We start from the raw sequence: 17569 nt of genomic DNA on the forward strand, positions 1-17569 counted from the left end.
ACTTTCGAAGTGTCCCCAGCAGCTGAGTATTATTCTGGGTATAGGAGGGAAAACCTTGCCTCCTGATGAGTAGTTACCCCCTTCCCCAAGAGGCATCTCAGCATCCAGAAAACATGGACAAGATTCTAAATGGTATTTGCTGCAGTCAACTGTGGGAGTCCCTGGTTAAGCATCCTGTCAAATGGCTTCAACAGAGTATGGGTTTGGCAGACCTATTTGTTTCCTACCAGCCACAGCCTGCAGCCAGTGTGGGCCAAATGTTAGAGGCAACGATTTGGGCCAGAGCTACAGCCACACTTTTCAGTCAAAATCAAGCTGGGGTGGTGGTGGAGGTGGTGGTGGTGGTGGTGCTTCTAAGTTAGATCAAGAATGAATACTTCAAAACAGAGGTGGAAAGGGGAGCATTAAAATTCCTCTGAGATGTATCAAAAACAACAAATCAGAAATAGTTAACCCCAAACTCCCTGATCTCTAAGATTCACATTTTTCTCAGAATTATCTGAATAGCCCTCCAGGCCTCGTGCTGTCTAAGAGGGTCTGCTTTCAGAGTATTGGAGAGTGTTAACTGAACAGCGTACCCAGATGTTAGAGCAAAAAAAAGGGAAAAGAAAAAGAAGGGGGGGGGGGTGGGGGTAAACTGTTCTTCATTCCAGAGCAGCGGTTCTCAGCTGAAGCAATTTTGTTCCCTGGGACATCTGACAATGTTTTCAACTGTCACAACCAGGAAGGAGGTGCCACTGGCATCTATTGAACAGAGGCCAAGGATGCTGAGAGCCCTCCCACAATGCACAGCACAGGATGGTGCCCACACTAGAGGAATTAGCAATGATTACACAGTGGAGAGGCCTGAGTTAAGAGTCATGGTTTTAAGATTTCACCCAATTCCCTTTCCATCCATGGTCCAAGAGGACTTGGAAACCCAGATTATAATACTGGAAAATAATTGAATTATGCAAAGGATTAGTGATTGACGTGACCCTGCTTCCTCATGCATGTGTGTGATACCTAAGGGCTAGAGACTCACTCGAGGCAATAGATAACTGACTTTCCATGGGCAACCTTGTCCCCACCTATCTTCTCATGTTCTCTCAGGACATTTTCTGCCATTTTTGGGTTAAACCAAGGGTAGTCTCGGTGGCAAGCAACAAATCTAGATGAACTGATTTATATCCAAGGTCTTCAAAGACAACAGATTCACACACACACACACACACACACACACACACACACACACACACACAAAGGAAATAAAGAACTGGCATCCTGACTTTAGCAATTTAGTAACAGCTCAATCAATGCAACAGAGAATTCCCCAAAAGTAAAGTTTACACATGTAAGATAGCTATACTTGTCTTATCTTAACTTAAAAAAAAGAAAAAAATAATAGCTTCATTTTATTATCTTGTACCTTAAGAGAATGACATACAATAAATTCAAAACAAAACAAAAAACAAAAACAAAGCAGCGTTCTTGCCAAAATCCAAACGTACATTCCAAGCCACAGAATGTCCTGCAAACACCCTTCCTATAAGGAAGTAAGGCTGTTAAAGGAAGGCCATGGCCCTCCAGGTGCTACTCCTCTGAGAGGTCCCAGACGTGATTGTGAAAGATACAGAAAAAGCGTCATCAACAACAAATGATGCACATTGCACACAGAAGCAGCCTATAACAAGCTAGCATGGGTGTGAATACTGTTCAAGATGAGGTCCAACATCCCAAGTTCATGGCTTAGCTTCTTGGTGGCTCAGGTTAGTCAGAAAGAAGAAGGTAAGTCAAAGTTCATCTGTCAATGGACAGAGCCATAAGAGGAGTGTCTTAGACACCATGACTCCATGTCATCTCCTCCAAGATGTGAATCATAGTCTACTCAGGTAAATGGTCATTTTAGAACCAAAAGCCTCAATAAACTCCCAAATGATTCATAAATGCCTGGATTTCTTCCCAAAGATGGCTAGTACATGCAGAAACTCACTTGTAACCTATAAAGAAACCACACAAATATATCTTCTCAAAATTCTGACCAACATGCATAATGTTCATAAATTATCACAACTCAGTTTAAACCCAATCAGGAAACATCTGCTACAGAAATTGATTTATTTCCCCTAGAAGGTTATGGGAAACATTCTCAAAGGAACATAGAACAGGGCGTTACCATCCTTTTTCTTACCTGGAACCCCTAAGATAACAAGTCTCATGTTCCTGGGTTGAAGACACAGAGATTCAACGTATAGGTTCCATTGGAATGATAAGAGACTTTTATTCTAATCCAGTTTTGCTTATCCACAAAGATAACTCTACAATTTGTTCTCCAGTTATAGATCCAAAAGGTTGGATCTTGGTAAAAAACCAATCAAAAGCTTGAAAAGCTTGAAAAGCTTGAAGCTGTTCTCTCTCTCTCTCTCTCTCTCTCTCTCTCTCTCTCTCTCTCTCATTCACTCACTCTCTCTCTCTCTCTCTCTCTCTCTCTCTCTCTCTCTGCGTATTCGTGTGTGTGTGTGTGTGTGTGTGTGTGTGTGTGTGTGTGTGTGTGTGTGTGTTTTGGATCAGTGAATAACTGCCTCCTGCATGTCCTGATAAAGTCCAAAGGTTGTGTCCTTCTGTGGGAGCAGCTCCCAGGCACGTCTAAGCCACCGTGGCTTGGGTGCTGTTCTTCACTGCACTGTGACCTCTCCTAGGCATGTTCTGGCAGCACTTGCTGGCAGCACCCTGGCCTGGTCAATAAATATTTCCAGGTGTCCTACTCTAATCTCAGGAAGGTCAGGTTTGCAAAGGTGGACTATCAAGCAGGACTCTGCCAACATTGATCCACTTGGGGAAGCAAAATGTAAGAAAGTACAATTATCTTATGTAGTTTAGTTGGGGTCACTAAATACGTTAAATTTATGGCCACAGTGCCTTGTCTTAACACTTACTCCTCCTGAAAGAAGGAGGACTAAAATGATGAATGGAAGAACAGTCATTGTATTAAAGAAAAAAAGTCTCGTCTCTCAAAGACCATTTGTGATCACTTTAATGAAACAACTGGAAAGCCAATAATGTCATTTTGGCCCACTCTAACATCATTTAGCTATGAAATGAGAACAATTAAAATGGTGCTCCCTGTAGAGAAGAGTTCACCAATAACTTCCTTAACTCTCAAGAAGCTTTTGTTTTATTAGATGCTGTTGGCTTCATGTTAGTCACAGGGAAAAAAAAAATGCCCACATACACACGCACGACTAAATGTAGTCAGTTTGCTCAGCTGCTGCTGACGTCACTGCTGCCCACTAGGAGTGAGTTACTGTAATAACCCCCTTTTATTAATCATAGGCTGGAGGAAGCACAAAGTGAGTGACATCATTAGGCAAAAGACTGGCTAACTCATGCTCCAATTTACTCAGCTTTATTATAGCATTTCTCAAGTGTCATATGAAAGTGATTACCATTTCACACTTTCCCCTCTGAGCAGTCATCCCTGACCTTCCATTCAGACTCCCAGAGAAAAGTTGGTTTTTCAAATGGAGGTACGAAAGAGCCAAGTCTCACTAAGGGTCTTTATTCCAGGAGAGAACATCCCCAGGACAGCTTCTTTCTGGGCTACACATGGAGAGCATCTCTGAAAGGAAAGCATTCCCTATGACCTTCGTTTCACTCGGACCCTGGTGACAGCATCCAATTGCAGGAGGCAGTTGTGGTATGTCTTCATGGTGACCTAGGCCTTGGATTGTGCACAACTGAGCTCCAAAATGTGAAAGATCCCCTTGGGAGACTGGCAAGTTAGTGAATAGCCACGTGGGTCTTGAGGTTAGACTACAGGGGGTTACGTTCATTGCTTTCAGACTTGAGGACTTCTGAAGGAATCACTGTTGTCAGTAGAGCGGTTCCCCTGACTAGTGAGCGCCCATCACAATGCATGTCCTCCACAAATAACAATCATGCATGCAGGATGAAGGCACCACTAAAGCCCAGCACATAGAACAGGACTCTTACATAGGCCACATGGCCACTGGTGGGTTGTTGTTTTTTTCCTCAGAAAGTTTCACTGGCTAAAATGAGCCTTCACTGTCTTCTACATTGAACACTGGAAAGACATGTACACATCCTGTAATGTAACCAGGGTAGGTTAGAAAAAGGGAAACCCAGCTATATACTCAGCTTCAATACTAGCTTGAAAGTGACAAGCCAGCCCACATTTGTGTGGTCCAGTTCCTCATGCACTCCTACATACCCAATGGAGAACTTCAGGAACTGAAGAGGTGGGTGACTGAACGGGGAGGAAGACCACTTTAGCTCAAAAACTGCCAAGAACACTACATCATGTTTCTGTCACATTTTCTGTTCTTGTTTTCCTTCTCTTTCTTTCCTTTTTTTTTTTTTTTTTAATCCTTAGACAAGGTCTGACAGCCAGAGGAGATAGAGCTTGACCTTGCAATCCACCTGCCTCCACCTCCCAAGTTCTTGGATTATAGGAACGTACTACCACATCCAACCTCTTTTCTTTTGACCATACAAAAACTGACTGTCCCCATGATGAATTGTAGACACACACATACACAGACAGACAGACACACACATTCCATACACCAGGAAAAAAAATTGTTTTATCATAATCTGAGTTGTCTTCAAGCTCATAAGCTGGCATCTAGCAGATGTTACTTTGTAGAAACCTTCACTCGCTCCCTTTCTTGTAGTTCTAACCTGAGGTTATTTTAAGGAGCCAAAGAGTCAACTAAAGTTTAGTTGGACATACATGAGAGATGTAAGGTAAAACAGACAAGAGGGCTGGAATCCTGGGGGCTTTGGATAACAGTAGGGTTGACTCACCAGTTGCCGAATGCAATCATCAGGTGAGATACCTTACTACTTGGGCCTTTTCCAGCTCAGTATTAAATCATGAGCAGTTTCTAGGAGATGGATAGGCTTTCAGAATGATAGGCTACTCCAGGAAGGACATACCAGACTATGATAAATCAACCCAGCATGATAAATCAACCCAGCAACTCTAAGATCTCCAGATCAGAAGTTCCCTTAAGCAAAGAATGCCACCATGGGAAGGCACAGGGTCAACCAGGTAATTGGTGGCTGATTCGAACTCCTTAGGTGAGAAATGTGCATGTGGCAGTTTTTACCCTTTCTGTGGCTAAATTCATGCTATACTTTACTCCCCTTTCAGTGAAAGGATACTCCTGAGTTACAGAAGATGCCCTGCAAAGGCACACCAAATACAAATTATGTGCACTGTGTTTGTTAATACTGTGACTAGAGGAAGTTCCCACAGGGCCACTTGGAACTCTTGTAAGATTTTCTGAGGCAGAAAAAAAGAACAAACAAACAAACAAAACCAACATGACCACCACAGAAATCAAATCTTCTGGACTTGGAGGAATGTTCCGGATTTACCAGGTGATTGAGCTGTTACTCCCCTGGAAAGAGACAACAGCGCCCTCTTCTGGTGCATTAGCATAGAAAGAAACTTTAGAAGGTAGCTGATAGGCCCACTCCCAGGCAATTGCTTTTCAAATGACACTCATCCTGAATTTAAAAGTAACATATATTCTCTATGCAGAATATGAAAATGCATGCAAATACAAAAAATGTGAATCACATGTGGCCTTCCTTCCCAGAATCCTCGCTATTTTTGTGTGCGTGCTAAACAAAATTGAAAATTAATAATTGGATAAACTGATATTTTTCATCTCTCATTCATTATATGTTGACTATTTTCAATGGCCATATTTCTTGGAAAAGTAATGTGTGAAGGATAATAAGTCAAATAAATTGCTTTATTTTTAAAACAAGCCAACTAACAGCGTGTAATCAGTTCCAAAATTTTGTAGGCATTGTTTAAATGTTTTTACTTCATCTCTTATTACTTCCTTAAGATAAATTTCTAGAAAATGTATTATTGGGTCCATTAATGTGGACATATTTAATATCTCCATACATGTTACCAAGTTGCCCTCTTACAAGTTCTAATAGTATAAGAGCATGGCCCCTTCGCTGTGTTTCAGCCTGGGTCTTAGCTTAGTTCCAATCCTTCTAGATAAATCTACTGTACATTTTCTTTAAATTTAGATTTTTAAGTTACTCATTAAGATTAAACATTTCATTGTTCATCTGTATGAGTTTCTTTGGAGTCATTGTTAAGTTTTAGACTTTCGTATTTCAAATAAAACTTAATTATGTACAACTTAATATGAGCATATTCTATGATTCCTAAGGAGTCTTGATAGCCAAGGCTGTGTCTTACTTTCTGGTACTGTTGTCAGGACTTCTCCCATGCTAATTCTTTATCATTTAATTTTGTTTACAGAATTTCAGACAAAAGAGTACTTAAATATATGCAGACCATTATAGTATTCTTCACATATGTTGAGGTTTTTCTGTCAGGAAATCCAATTGATATTCACCTGTGTTTTCTTCTAAATTTCCTTTTCTACATTTTATTCTTCAATCCTGAATATCCAAAATGCATTTGCCATGAAGACCAAGAGCTTCATAGCACATAAACTCTGGCCTTCCATATCTGTCCTTACTTAAAATTAGTAATTTAATAGTGATCATTAAATAGCATTTTTTTTCAGAGCTGAGGCCTGAACCCAGGGCCTTGTGCTTGCTAGGCAAGTGCTCTACCATTGAGCTAAATCCCCAACCCCCTAAATAGCATTTATTTTTAATTGAAGTAGATTTTTTTCTGTCTATAAAAACCCTATTGATTTTTAAAATGTTTTTTTCTATTGCATTTTTGACAAGTGTTTTTGTTTGTTTCCATAATTTTCTTCAACAATATAAGTAAATTGTTAGTTTGAAAAGTCTTTAGCTTTTAAAGGTCCATTTTGCCTTTTCTGTTTTGCTGAATCCTTTTCTATTAGTTGCAGAATGTATGCAAAAATACCCCTGTTGCCATTTTATTCCTTTTTCTGGTGATTCATTTGTTTAAGATTTATTTTATGTATTTAAATTAGGGTTGTGGTGTGTGCATTAAGAGTGCCCAAGGAGGTCAGAGGTATAAGATCCCCCTGGAGCTGCAGTCATAGGCTTTTGTGAGCCACCTAACATGGGTGCTAGGAACTGAGGTAGGCCCTCTGCAAGTTCTCACCCTTAACCACTGAGTAATCTCTCCCACACCCTGTGACTTCTTTTTTTAATAGTACATCTTTTTTATAAAAATGCCATCTTCTTTTCCCCTCTTCCTTGCCCAGGGACCAATTTGTTATTATTTCTTGATGAGTCAAAAATATTCAGGGAGCCCCCAACTTCAGTAGGAGCACCACTGCACCCTAATCCAGTTGAAGGTTAACTCAACTCTCATATGGAAAATGACTCTTCTTTGTATTTAGGAGTGAATTTCAGAAGGAAGAAGAAAAAATGCAAAGATTATCATGGTGGGTGACACTTCTTAAAGCATCTTAAAGAATCCTTTTATCTATTCAGTATCACAGCCCTCACAGTCAGTAAAGAGTTATAGTGATCCCGTACTCTACTCACATACCTTACTATTCCCCACTCTGGTGTCTCTGATAGTTGGGCATTTGTTTTGTTTTCTTTTTGTTGTTGTTTTTTGTTTTTGTTTGTTTGTTTGTTTTTGCTTTGGGGGATTGTGGGGTTTTTTGTTTTTTTGGTTTTTTGTTTTTGTTTTTGTTTTTGTTTTTTTATTATGCTGGGTATTGAATCCAGAATCTCATGCTCACTGAGCAAGCATTCCACCACTAAGTTACATTGCCAGCTCCCTTTTTCTTTTTACTGTGAGACAGTCTCATTGTATTTCCCAGGCGAGGCTTGCACTCCTTCTATAGCCCAGACAAACCTTGAACTTGCAATCCCCTAACGAACTAAATAGCTGGGACCACAGGTGTACACTACCAAGCCTCTGATAACTGTTTGACTTCTGTAATGGCATCCTGAGTTAGGATGTCAGTCTTTAAATACAATACACCAGGAACATTTATTTCCTGTCATTGCTGATTTTGAGACATTATTATTTGCAGATCTATTTCTTATAGCAGTGAATGCCTTCCCAGGAGGGAGCAGAGACTGAGATGAAACCAATCTAAAAGTCAGAGTCCTGGGAGCCGCATATTTAAAAGGAAGGTGTGGGCAGAGAAGCTTGTGCGGAATCTGGCACAGTAGTCAGGGTGGGGGAAGAAAACTGAGGGCAGATCACCTTCCAGGAAGCCAAGAAGAAAGTTTGGAAGTATCAGGTGACACAGGTTAGCCAATGAAGGTACAAAGAGTCTGGCAGGGAGGACAATACCGGAATTGCTGCCAGTTGAAGCACACAGGGTCTGGTCGAAGGTAGTTGAATTTCTGGAGCCTTACCTTTGAAGCAGACTTGTGGCCAGACCACCTCATTGCCCGGCTGCTGCGAGGTGAGAACATATTCACCACATGTTCCTCTGAGACTCTTTTCCCTCTCCACAGGCCCACAGATAATGGAACCACATAACTATGAAATGAAACCTCTGAAGCATGGGTCAAAAAAATAAACCTCCCCACCCCAAAGAGCTGGTAAGTGTCTGGTGTTTTGTAGCAGTGATAGAAAGCTGACTGCCATAGATAAAGTCGGGATGCTCCAAGTGCCATTAGAGTCCAGTGACATTAAATGCAACTGAAGTTTCCAGCGGCATCAAGTCACTTACTTGTGTGTTGCCTAGTTGGTTTTTTTTGGGTTTTTTTGTTGTTGTTGTTTTGTTTTGTTTTGTTTTGTTTTGTTTTTTTGTTTTGTTTTAGCTCAACGTGTACAAGAGAGAAACTGATTGCTTTGATAAAGCACTATTGTCTTGAAGTCCACTCTACCACGATGAAAATATCCCACACCCCATGCTGTGCAATAAACTAGCTGTGGACTGCATGTGCATGGCCACTGTCATTGCTTCATAGTTAGTGGTGCATGTAGAGGCATCTGAAGACAGGGTCTGATGGGATGAGAGCCCCCACAGCACAACAGAGGAGGTAAAAGCCTGGCAGGGTGGTACATGCCTGTAAGCCCAGTGCTCAGGGCTCAAGCAGGTTGGCTCTGGTAAAAAGACTCAGGCAGAAGGGCTCAAGTAGGAGCACTGACTATTTAAAGCCAGACTGGGCTACATACCAAGACTTATTTGGGGTAGGAAAAAAAAAAAGTCAAATGGAAAACTGATACATTTACTACTGAGGTGAAAGAAAGACATGAAACCAGAATGCAACCAATGGTTTTTTCCAAATATCATTATGTAAGAATACAGACGATAGACATGTGAATGAAGTTTAGCTATGCCTGGAGGAAGATACAGAGAGCTCGGAAGCATGAAGTTTCTAAAGAGCCTATTGAATGACAAAATGCCAAAGGGAAATGGTAATGAAGAGGTGATCCATGCAGGATGTGGTTAGGGAATGGATTTCTTATATGGGGTAGGTATGAAAGTCCTTGATATTAAGGAATTCAAAAACAAGTAAAGGCAAGTGGAAAGTGTAATGAATCAAACTTATGGAGTATATAGGAGACATCTAAGATGTACAGTACAATAGCCAAAGCCCTAAATTTGTCCCGCTGAGTGAGCAGGAACACAATGTGGGTGTTATCATTGTTGTTACCAATGATCTGTAGACACCGAGTGAAACGTGTGATGTATGTGCAATCCCTTTCCATCCACTAAGCAACCTTCTGAAGCAGATTTGCACATTGATGCCATTTATAGATAAAGCCACCTAGGCTTAGAAAAGCCAAATAACTTGTCCCTAGGACATGCATTAAAGGTGTAATTGAACTATGATTTCAGTAACTAAGCCATTTCACTGTGGCAGTGGCAAAAGCCTTTAGTGGCTCCAATCTTGTGCTCATCTATGTGCCCCACATCTGGGAAGCTACTTGACTTTGAGTAAATACTATATACTGGGGATCCAGTGTCAGGAAAGATGATAGTGGACCAAGAATTCAGGGCAAAAACTGAAAATAAATCACAGTTCACTGACACTGGAACAAGTGGGAGTGTTAGGAATGGTGCAAAGAGCAGAGGAAGGATGGGGGCCTAGGCCCATTGGAAGGAATCCTTGGAAAAATAGACTCTAAAAAGGCCTTGAATTGGGATGGTGTTAAAGACTGACAAGCAAACATTAGTTTGCCTTATAATTTCACACTGAAATATATGTGTGTATGTCTGTATACACACACACACACACACACACACACACACAGCATGCTATTTTGTATATACTAATAGATATTAAAAGAATACTAAAAATGAAAATTAAATTTAGAAGAGCTTCATTAGCATGATACATTCAAGTTTGATTGCTACACCAATTCCTACAATGATAGCATGTCAAAAAAAGCAAGGCATGACAATAAGAACAAATTTTAATATACATACACAGGTGATTAGGGTTAGTGACTTTAGAACTCAATCTTTCTTAATCCAGTACATGAATTTCACTCTGTGTAAAATCTTCAACTGTTCCCTTCCACCTAAATCCTGGGTTAGGAGTTGAGAGTGAAGGGGGCTTGTTGAGTTTCTTCAGTCTTGATGGGATGAGGAGCATGATGAACCAAGATATCTTCTGGGTTGCTCTACAAAGATCACAACTATATTGTTCCTTATTTATAACTGTGACTTTTTATTTTTTAAATTCTAGTAACTATAATAGATACATATACAAATAATGAGCAAAATTAAGCAACAGGGAGAAAAATTTTGAGTATTGCTTGGTAGATGGTAATGATCTGATTTTTCAAAATCCACACTTACAAGCAAGACACATGGCCTTTTTTTTTTTTAATTAAAAAAAAAATCTCAAACACACACAAGTGAGCAAAAAGTTAAATTTTAGTTATACTTTTTCCTTTCATCAGCCCAAAGAATTCTGAGTATTGGCCAAAAGAAAACCTGTCTTCTAAAGGTCCCCAACATGCCCGCTGGCTGGTGCTAAGACTCCAATGTCTCTAGTGGCACAGGCCCACAGGGACTATGGCCTAGCTGCTGTCTCTGGGCATTGTCTAGTCTGTTGCTAGTCTTTTCTGGGAGGTGAGTTCTGGCTTCCTACCCCTATCCTGCACCTCTCTTAATCCTATCCAATCCATCATCCTCTGTTCCCTATGTCAAATGACCATCCCTGCCTTTTTCAGATTTTGGAAGACTGTGCCATGAAGAAGTACTTGAGGCAAGTCTTGATTGTCTACTATTCATACAGGGGAAAAGATAATATGGAGACTAGAATGCATGTACTCGGTCTTTTAATCCTACACCAGCAACCTTACATAGATGTCTCGGATCCATTTTACACAGGAGGTAGATGAAGACTTTGAATTGACTCCTTGTTCAATTTTCAACAGCAAGTTGCCTTGTCACTGGAAAGCCATTAAAACTGTTCTCACAAATAGTAGCAGGAGTCTGCCACGTAAAAGAAGTTCAGTGAATGTGTTTCCTCTCTTTGTCCTCCTCCCAAAACTGCCTTTGTGTCCTGGCTGTCTTGATACTCTGGCCCCTGGTGTCTTTGGGAGCTCCCTTTCCCTGTCTGCTAGGATCTTCTTTCTTCTCTTCTTAGTCTACATTCAAACTCTTTTTGAGACACTATCCCTACTTTATGGGTTCAGTAGATATTGATTTCTAACTCATCCCTATAAACACCCATTTGTCACTACCCAGTAGTTCCCTTTAGACTACTTTAATGTAATACGTCAACTTCTTGAGTCCCTACTTTTGAACTTCAGTCCCCATTAGCATCCACCCCACTGTGACTTTGACTGTTTTCTCTTCCCTACTAAGTGCAATTAAGAAGAGTGCTGTGCCCATTCCCCTGCTCATTATTTCTATGATATAGGCTCTCTGCTCCACAAAAATGTAATAGATAGAAGAACAAGGTCCTGTGGCTTTGCCCATGTTCTGCCATAATGAAAACCTTGGCATACATTAGTGATTAATTTTATTAAAATAAATGAGAAACAATAAACTTTACCATATGGAGGTGCATTGTTCACCATAGATCACAACTGTTAAACTAATTAGTTATTGAATCCTCTGGATTAATGTCTCTGATGTTCTTTTTCTCTCACATTTTCTGTATCTTTACCTGGGACTTTAATTCTGTCATCCATCTCCTCTACTTTTTTTTTTTTTAAACTAGAGAATAATACAAATGTTCTTACAAACTGAAAATATGAGCCCAAAGTCCCCTTCCATCTTTGGGCTTCATTTGTTCTAAAACATTTTAGAGGGGAGAGAATAAGTCCTGTTCCTGACCATGAGAAATTTTTGTTTCCACACCATCGAACTGCTTGTTCAGCTGCTACACCTCTGGTTTTCCTCAGGCCCGGTGCTGTTACAGTGTCTCCTGATTTGGGGTGGACTGTGCCTGTTACACAGCTGGCACATGTCCTGTGAGTGGAGTGGGTGTTTTTTTTTTTTTTTTTGCTGAAGGCCTGGTCTGCTTTCTCTCCTCTATGTCTGGATGGTAGGAAATTTACCATCTGGATTGATTTACTTCTCTGAATCTTAATCTTTGTGCCTATAAGACTGTCAGCTATTATCATAAGAACCCAAAATATCAGAATCAAATGCTAATGAAAGCTTTCTTTTGTTATGGCCCACAAGGTAGTTAAGAGGATCTAAGGGGGGCTTCTGATAAAATGTAGGCACTATCCTGATCCTGAGACATAAAGAGGCATTTATCTCAACAAAGCCAACTCTCTAAGTTATTTTCTTTTTTTCTCCCATTTTTATTATAGAAGCTTCCTTATGTTAAATCAGAACAGAAAAAGGCAATTTCCATCATAACCATAGCTTCCTGAACCAGGAATGAAGAGATATAATGTAGATCCTGGCCCCACATGTATTGAGGAGGCCCCAAGATGCCATTGAACTGATTAATCCATTGTTTCTCTGTACATAAAGGGCATAAATCTCAACACAGTTCTGTTAGAATTTAAGTAACAGTGTATATTTTGTTGACCTTAGAAATTTTGTCTTAAAAACACTCATCACTAACCTTCATGGTCAAACTCTTAATCCCAACACATAAATTTATACACATAACACAGTGTATAATTTATACGTTTTGCTAACTTTCACATGTCATAGAACATGGCTGACATCCATAAAAGGAAACTGATAAACAAACTTGCAATAGCAGCATTATCATCACCTTTTCAGGAAAGAAACATACCCAGAGATGCACAATGGGAAAATGGGGGAAAGTATGAAAGAAGAAATAGCATAATGTATATTTCTTGCATTGTGGGTTCAAAAAGTTGAATACCACACTAAAAATTAAACAGGAAGTGTATCCAATTACAAGAAAACTTTCTTAAGCTAAAAGAAATATCAGAATGTATAGATTGAAAAGTGCTAAATATGTTTCAGTAATTGTTAATAAAATTAACACAAAATGTTTTCCTTCCCTGTCAGATGAAAGATGCTGTTTTATTTTGTTGGTTGAGTATGGGTTGGCCAAGTAGGAGCCAGCACATCAGTTAATGAAAATTTTCAACAAATGCTTGATTTAATTATCTGTTGGATAGGGCTAAAAAATAACAACTCTGCTTTAAGAAAAAGAAAATGGTCCGTTGTTAGCTAAGTTTGAGTGACTATCCAGAAACACATATACAAGTGTCCCTGATTGGTCTATGCTATCATGCAAGAGGTCTCATGACCTTTTATAGCCACATGGAAAAAAATATCACAAGTTAATATTTATTAAATATATTGCCAGGGGCATGTGGCAGTACTACAGCAAAGCAGGGAGATTTTTCTTATAGTCTCAGACATTACCTCACAGCAAAGATAATAATCCATCCAGGCTGACAATGTAAACTTTGCAGTGCATTGTGACAGGGTGACTTAATAGTCATGGGGGTGGTAAGTCGGACACAGGTTGCAAGTAACTATACTAGGGTTGAGACAGCTCAAGATAATTTGACTCTTGACCTGTAGGATTCCACCTCTCCAAATTGGGATGTTGTAGTCAGCCAAGACCAAGGAGCCTGTGGGACCTTTAATACAGAAGCAGCTTCTCAGAGAACTTCTGCTTTCCACTAGTGGTTGAAAATAACCAAAAAAGGACATCAGGAAGATGGCTTAACCATGAAAGAATAAGGCAATTAAAATATATCTCTAGTTTCTGTCCTTGGAGCAGTTCTAAGAAAAATATGTATAAGAGATGGATATGGAGCATTTTCACAACCCAATAGACAGTGAGATTCAGATAAGAAGGGCTTATTTGGCCTTTCCTACCATCTTCTCTGTCTCCCATACAACCTTTCCAGCTCATTCTACTACTCATAACTATTCTCTGTTGACCATAATTTTTCTAATCAAAATGAGAAAACAAAAATGTGTCTACCTGCCCATTCTCATCACCTTATTCTGCATCAAACACCCATGAGATGGGATGTGGGTCTGATTTATAATTAGCTAAAATGGTAACAAGTAAAGCAATACATTAAAGGTGTCAATTTAATATGTTATTAATTACCATGAATGATTGCCCCAGCAATAATATTGCTGTATTCATGAGCCTGAGTCAATTTTCTGAGCATAAAGCATCTCCATGTTTGGAAACATGCCTTGGAGTTGCCAAAGCCGAGAGCCCATCAGGGTCTTCTAGAGTCATGGTGCTGCCAAACACTGGTGTTCCTGCATCATTCCATGGGAATGGTCTGTCTAAGCCTTTTGGAGCTCCCTCATACCCTGTTCACCCTCAATAAATGCTGCTTAACCAGAGGATATGTTCCATCTCACTTTTCTTTCCCCTGAACACCTTGATTTAAGGAGCCACAAATGTACCCCTAAGTAATTTATTCCATTGCTTAATTGTTTAAACAGTCCAAAGATGTTTTCCTACTGTCTTAGTTGGATGTTTTCATTCCCCTTTTGAAACTTAGTCTAGTACTCTTGCTCTTGTGCAGGTACGTTACCCTATACTATTTGGCGGTTAGGATATCATACCTGGAGAACCTTGCTTCAATTTTTGTATTCCCATGCAGTCACAGCCAAGAATGTGTTTGTTTATAGATTTTATATTTAAGCCGAGTTTAGTTCACAACTGCACAAGAAGAAAGGAAAGAAAGAGAATGGGAGGTGGGGGAGAAAGGAAGGAAGATCTCTACTTACTCATTTACTTTTAAGACTTCGAAATTATATGAGACAGAAGGCCAAGTTGTGTAGAGTGGCAAATAAATACAACCTGGATAGATGAGTGACAGCTAGCACTCCCATGAATGACTAAAGGATAAAACTGAGACCCGTGTAAGAGCTAGATGACTGTCACAATTGTCCTCTTCCTGAAGAACTGAAATGCCAGCTAAGTGTCATGATCCTAGAGACAAATGTAAGCCTGTGAGTCGCTGGTCTGTGTAATACAGTTGAGCCCATGAGCTCCCATGGACAGATGTGAGTGCCTGAGTCATAGATCTGTGTGATATAGTCAAACCCATGAGCCCCCAGAGATGGCTGTGAGTAGAGGGTCTGTGTAATGCAGAAGAGCCCATGAGCCCTAGAGACAGATGTGAGTGTATGAGTTGCATGTGAGCAAATCTTCTCTTCCTTCCAGAGGGACTAAACATTGTCAGTTGAGACCTATTGTATCACACAATTCCTTTGCTTCCTTCTCTACCCTAAGTCCTTCTATAGACTTGGCCTCAGGAGAAGTCTGACTTGAAAACCATTTACCTCTGACACACACAGCTACCTCATCTCAATACCAGACAGGAGATATCTGCTAGGATAAAAGCCACTCCAGTTGTCTAAAGGAACTGCAAGTGGCTGCTCAACATTAAAATTCCACAAATTTATCATGATCTGTATCTAGTCCCATGGTGGAGGCTTGGAACACAGCTTTCATTAAAAGTAGCCTCCCCAGGTCTCACAAGAAGGCAGATGTTAGCAGCTGCTTCTTTATCCACTATACTTATCACTCTAAAGATAGGAGTGTTATGGAGTCCACACTCAGCTTTGCAAGATTTCTAAGTCAAGAAGCATTTATCTACCCTTTCCTCCAGGACAGCCAGACTTTTCTTCAAAAGTGATTCCATGGATGAAATCCAAAGGAGAAGAATTCTTTTATGTCTTGAGATCACAATAATAAAAAGTAATGTGTTGAATATAATTAAAGCTTATATATTGTTTTTTCAAAAGCACTTCACAACAAAAAGTAAATAGTTTGACCGTGGCATAATTCCTTCATGCCAATATCATTATCACCATGAAGCTATTGGGACCATAGTCACTGTCCCACTCTACAGGTGAGTATTCTAGGCTTTGAGAAACCTCAGGGGAAGCATGGTTACACAGTTATTAGTAAAACAGTAATATGTCATGAACAAGCTTTGGAACTCATACCTTGGAGTCTTCCTAGTGTTTTTTGTTTTGTTTTGTTTTGTTTTCAGAGAAACTGGCTGGGAAGCAGAAGGAATCAAAATTGTTTAACCTCCATTTTACAATTGTGTCAAATTCCTTCAGTTTTCAGATGCAAGCTCTGATCCCATCCCTACCATTGATTCCCTCCAGCCCTGGGCACATAGTTCAACCCAATATGCTCCTCTTTCCCATCCAAGCTAGCTCAAATACCACTGGCTGACACAGGGCCAATGTCTGATATCTTATATATTCTCAATAAATGTGTGTTTCCTTTTCCTTTAGTCCAAGAAAGCAACACAAAACTGTTAATTAAGTGAATAGTAATTAATGATAATAATAGTAAATACGTGTATGTCCCTTAGCTGCAGAAGCATCATGTAGAAAGTGAGGCTCCTAGTAACCAGGCAGCTGTAAAGATCTGTCACCAATTGTTCTGTGGATTGATGCCTGCTAGGCCCTGTGCTCTGCTCCAGGCCCAGGAAAAGCATATTCCTATTACAGCTGAAGGAACAGAACAAAATCTCCTTCAGAAAAACCTTGAGGCAAAAGAAAGGGAAAGAGGTAGGTAAGGAAATAAACCAAATGGCTTAAGGAGACTGTTTCCTTCCCCACACTTCTGGTTTTCTCCTGGTGGGTGTGAGTGCTGAGACCTGTCTTTTGACTAACAACAATATGAAGGAGAAATGGGTGTTCACTTGCAGTACTTAGTCACCTCAAGGAGGAATCCATCCCTACCAGGCCCCTGTGTCCAGCCTGCTTCTTGCTGTGTTGACACCCTGTGCTCTAATTTTAATTTGTGTCACCTGTAATGGTTTATATGGAATTATTTTATGAAAATGTAGGTATAAGCAGAGAAACACGTGCAGAGAAGTAAGTAAGTGCACTCACTCTTGAAGACTGTCTTTAACATGCCTGTACACTGCCCAATGTAAGAACTGGAGTCACTCTCTGAGGCTCTAGGCTGCACCACATTTTCCAGAGGCTGCTGTGGCACGCCGTGCAGTTTCATTTAAATAAGAAAACCCAGTAAAAGTGCCCAAGTTAAACAAACAAGATCTCACCTTTGGATTTTAATAGCTTCCCTGTGCCGGGCCTGTATTTTAGCAAGGTGTGGCAATCATTTTTAGGCAAGTTTATTCCTACCTCATTCTCCCAGCTACCTCCTCCCTAAAGATTGGAAAAATAACATACATGTCCCCTCCAGCTTTCTTTGTAGCAAGCAATGTTGATTCAGTTCTGGTTGCTAAAGCTTGCCCATTACT

At 40.1% G+C, this 17569-nt stretch overlaps 1 long non-coding RNA gene across 4 annotated transcripts in view; it reads left to right on the forward strand.

The window, feature by feature from the left end:
* The window catches only part of LOC118583888, a 112577-nt gene that overhangs the window by 12358 nt on the left and 82650 nt on the right, over window positions 1-17569 (forward strand). For 3 of the 4 annotated variants that reach the window (XR_004944979.1, XR_004944980.1, XR_004944978.1), the window contains exons 2-4: window positions 3547-3676; window positions 5156-5385; window positions 8404-8490. This is a non-coding gene — a long non-coding RNA (uncharacterized LOC118583888). The remainder of the gene's footprint in view (window positions 1-3546; window positions 3677-5155; window positions 5386-8403; window positions 8491-17569) is intronic. The other variant, XR_004944981.1, reaches the window with a different exon arrangement.

This window comes from Onychomys torridus, chromosome 5 (genome assembly GCF_903995425.1).
Source record: "Onychomys torridus chromosome 5, mOncTor1.1, whole genome shotgun sequence".
NCBI lineage: Eukaryota > Metazoa > Chordata > Mammalia > Rodentia > Cricetidae > Onychomys > Onychomys torridus.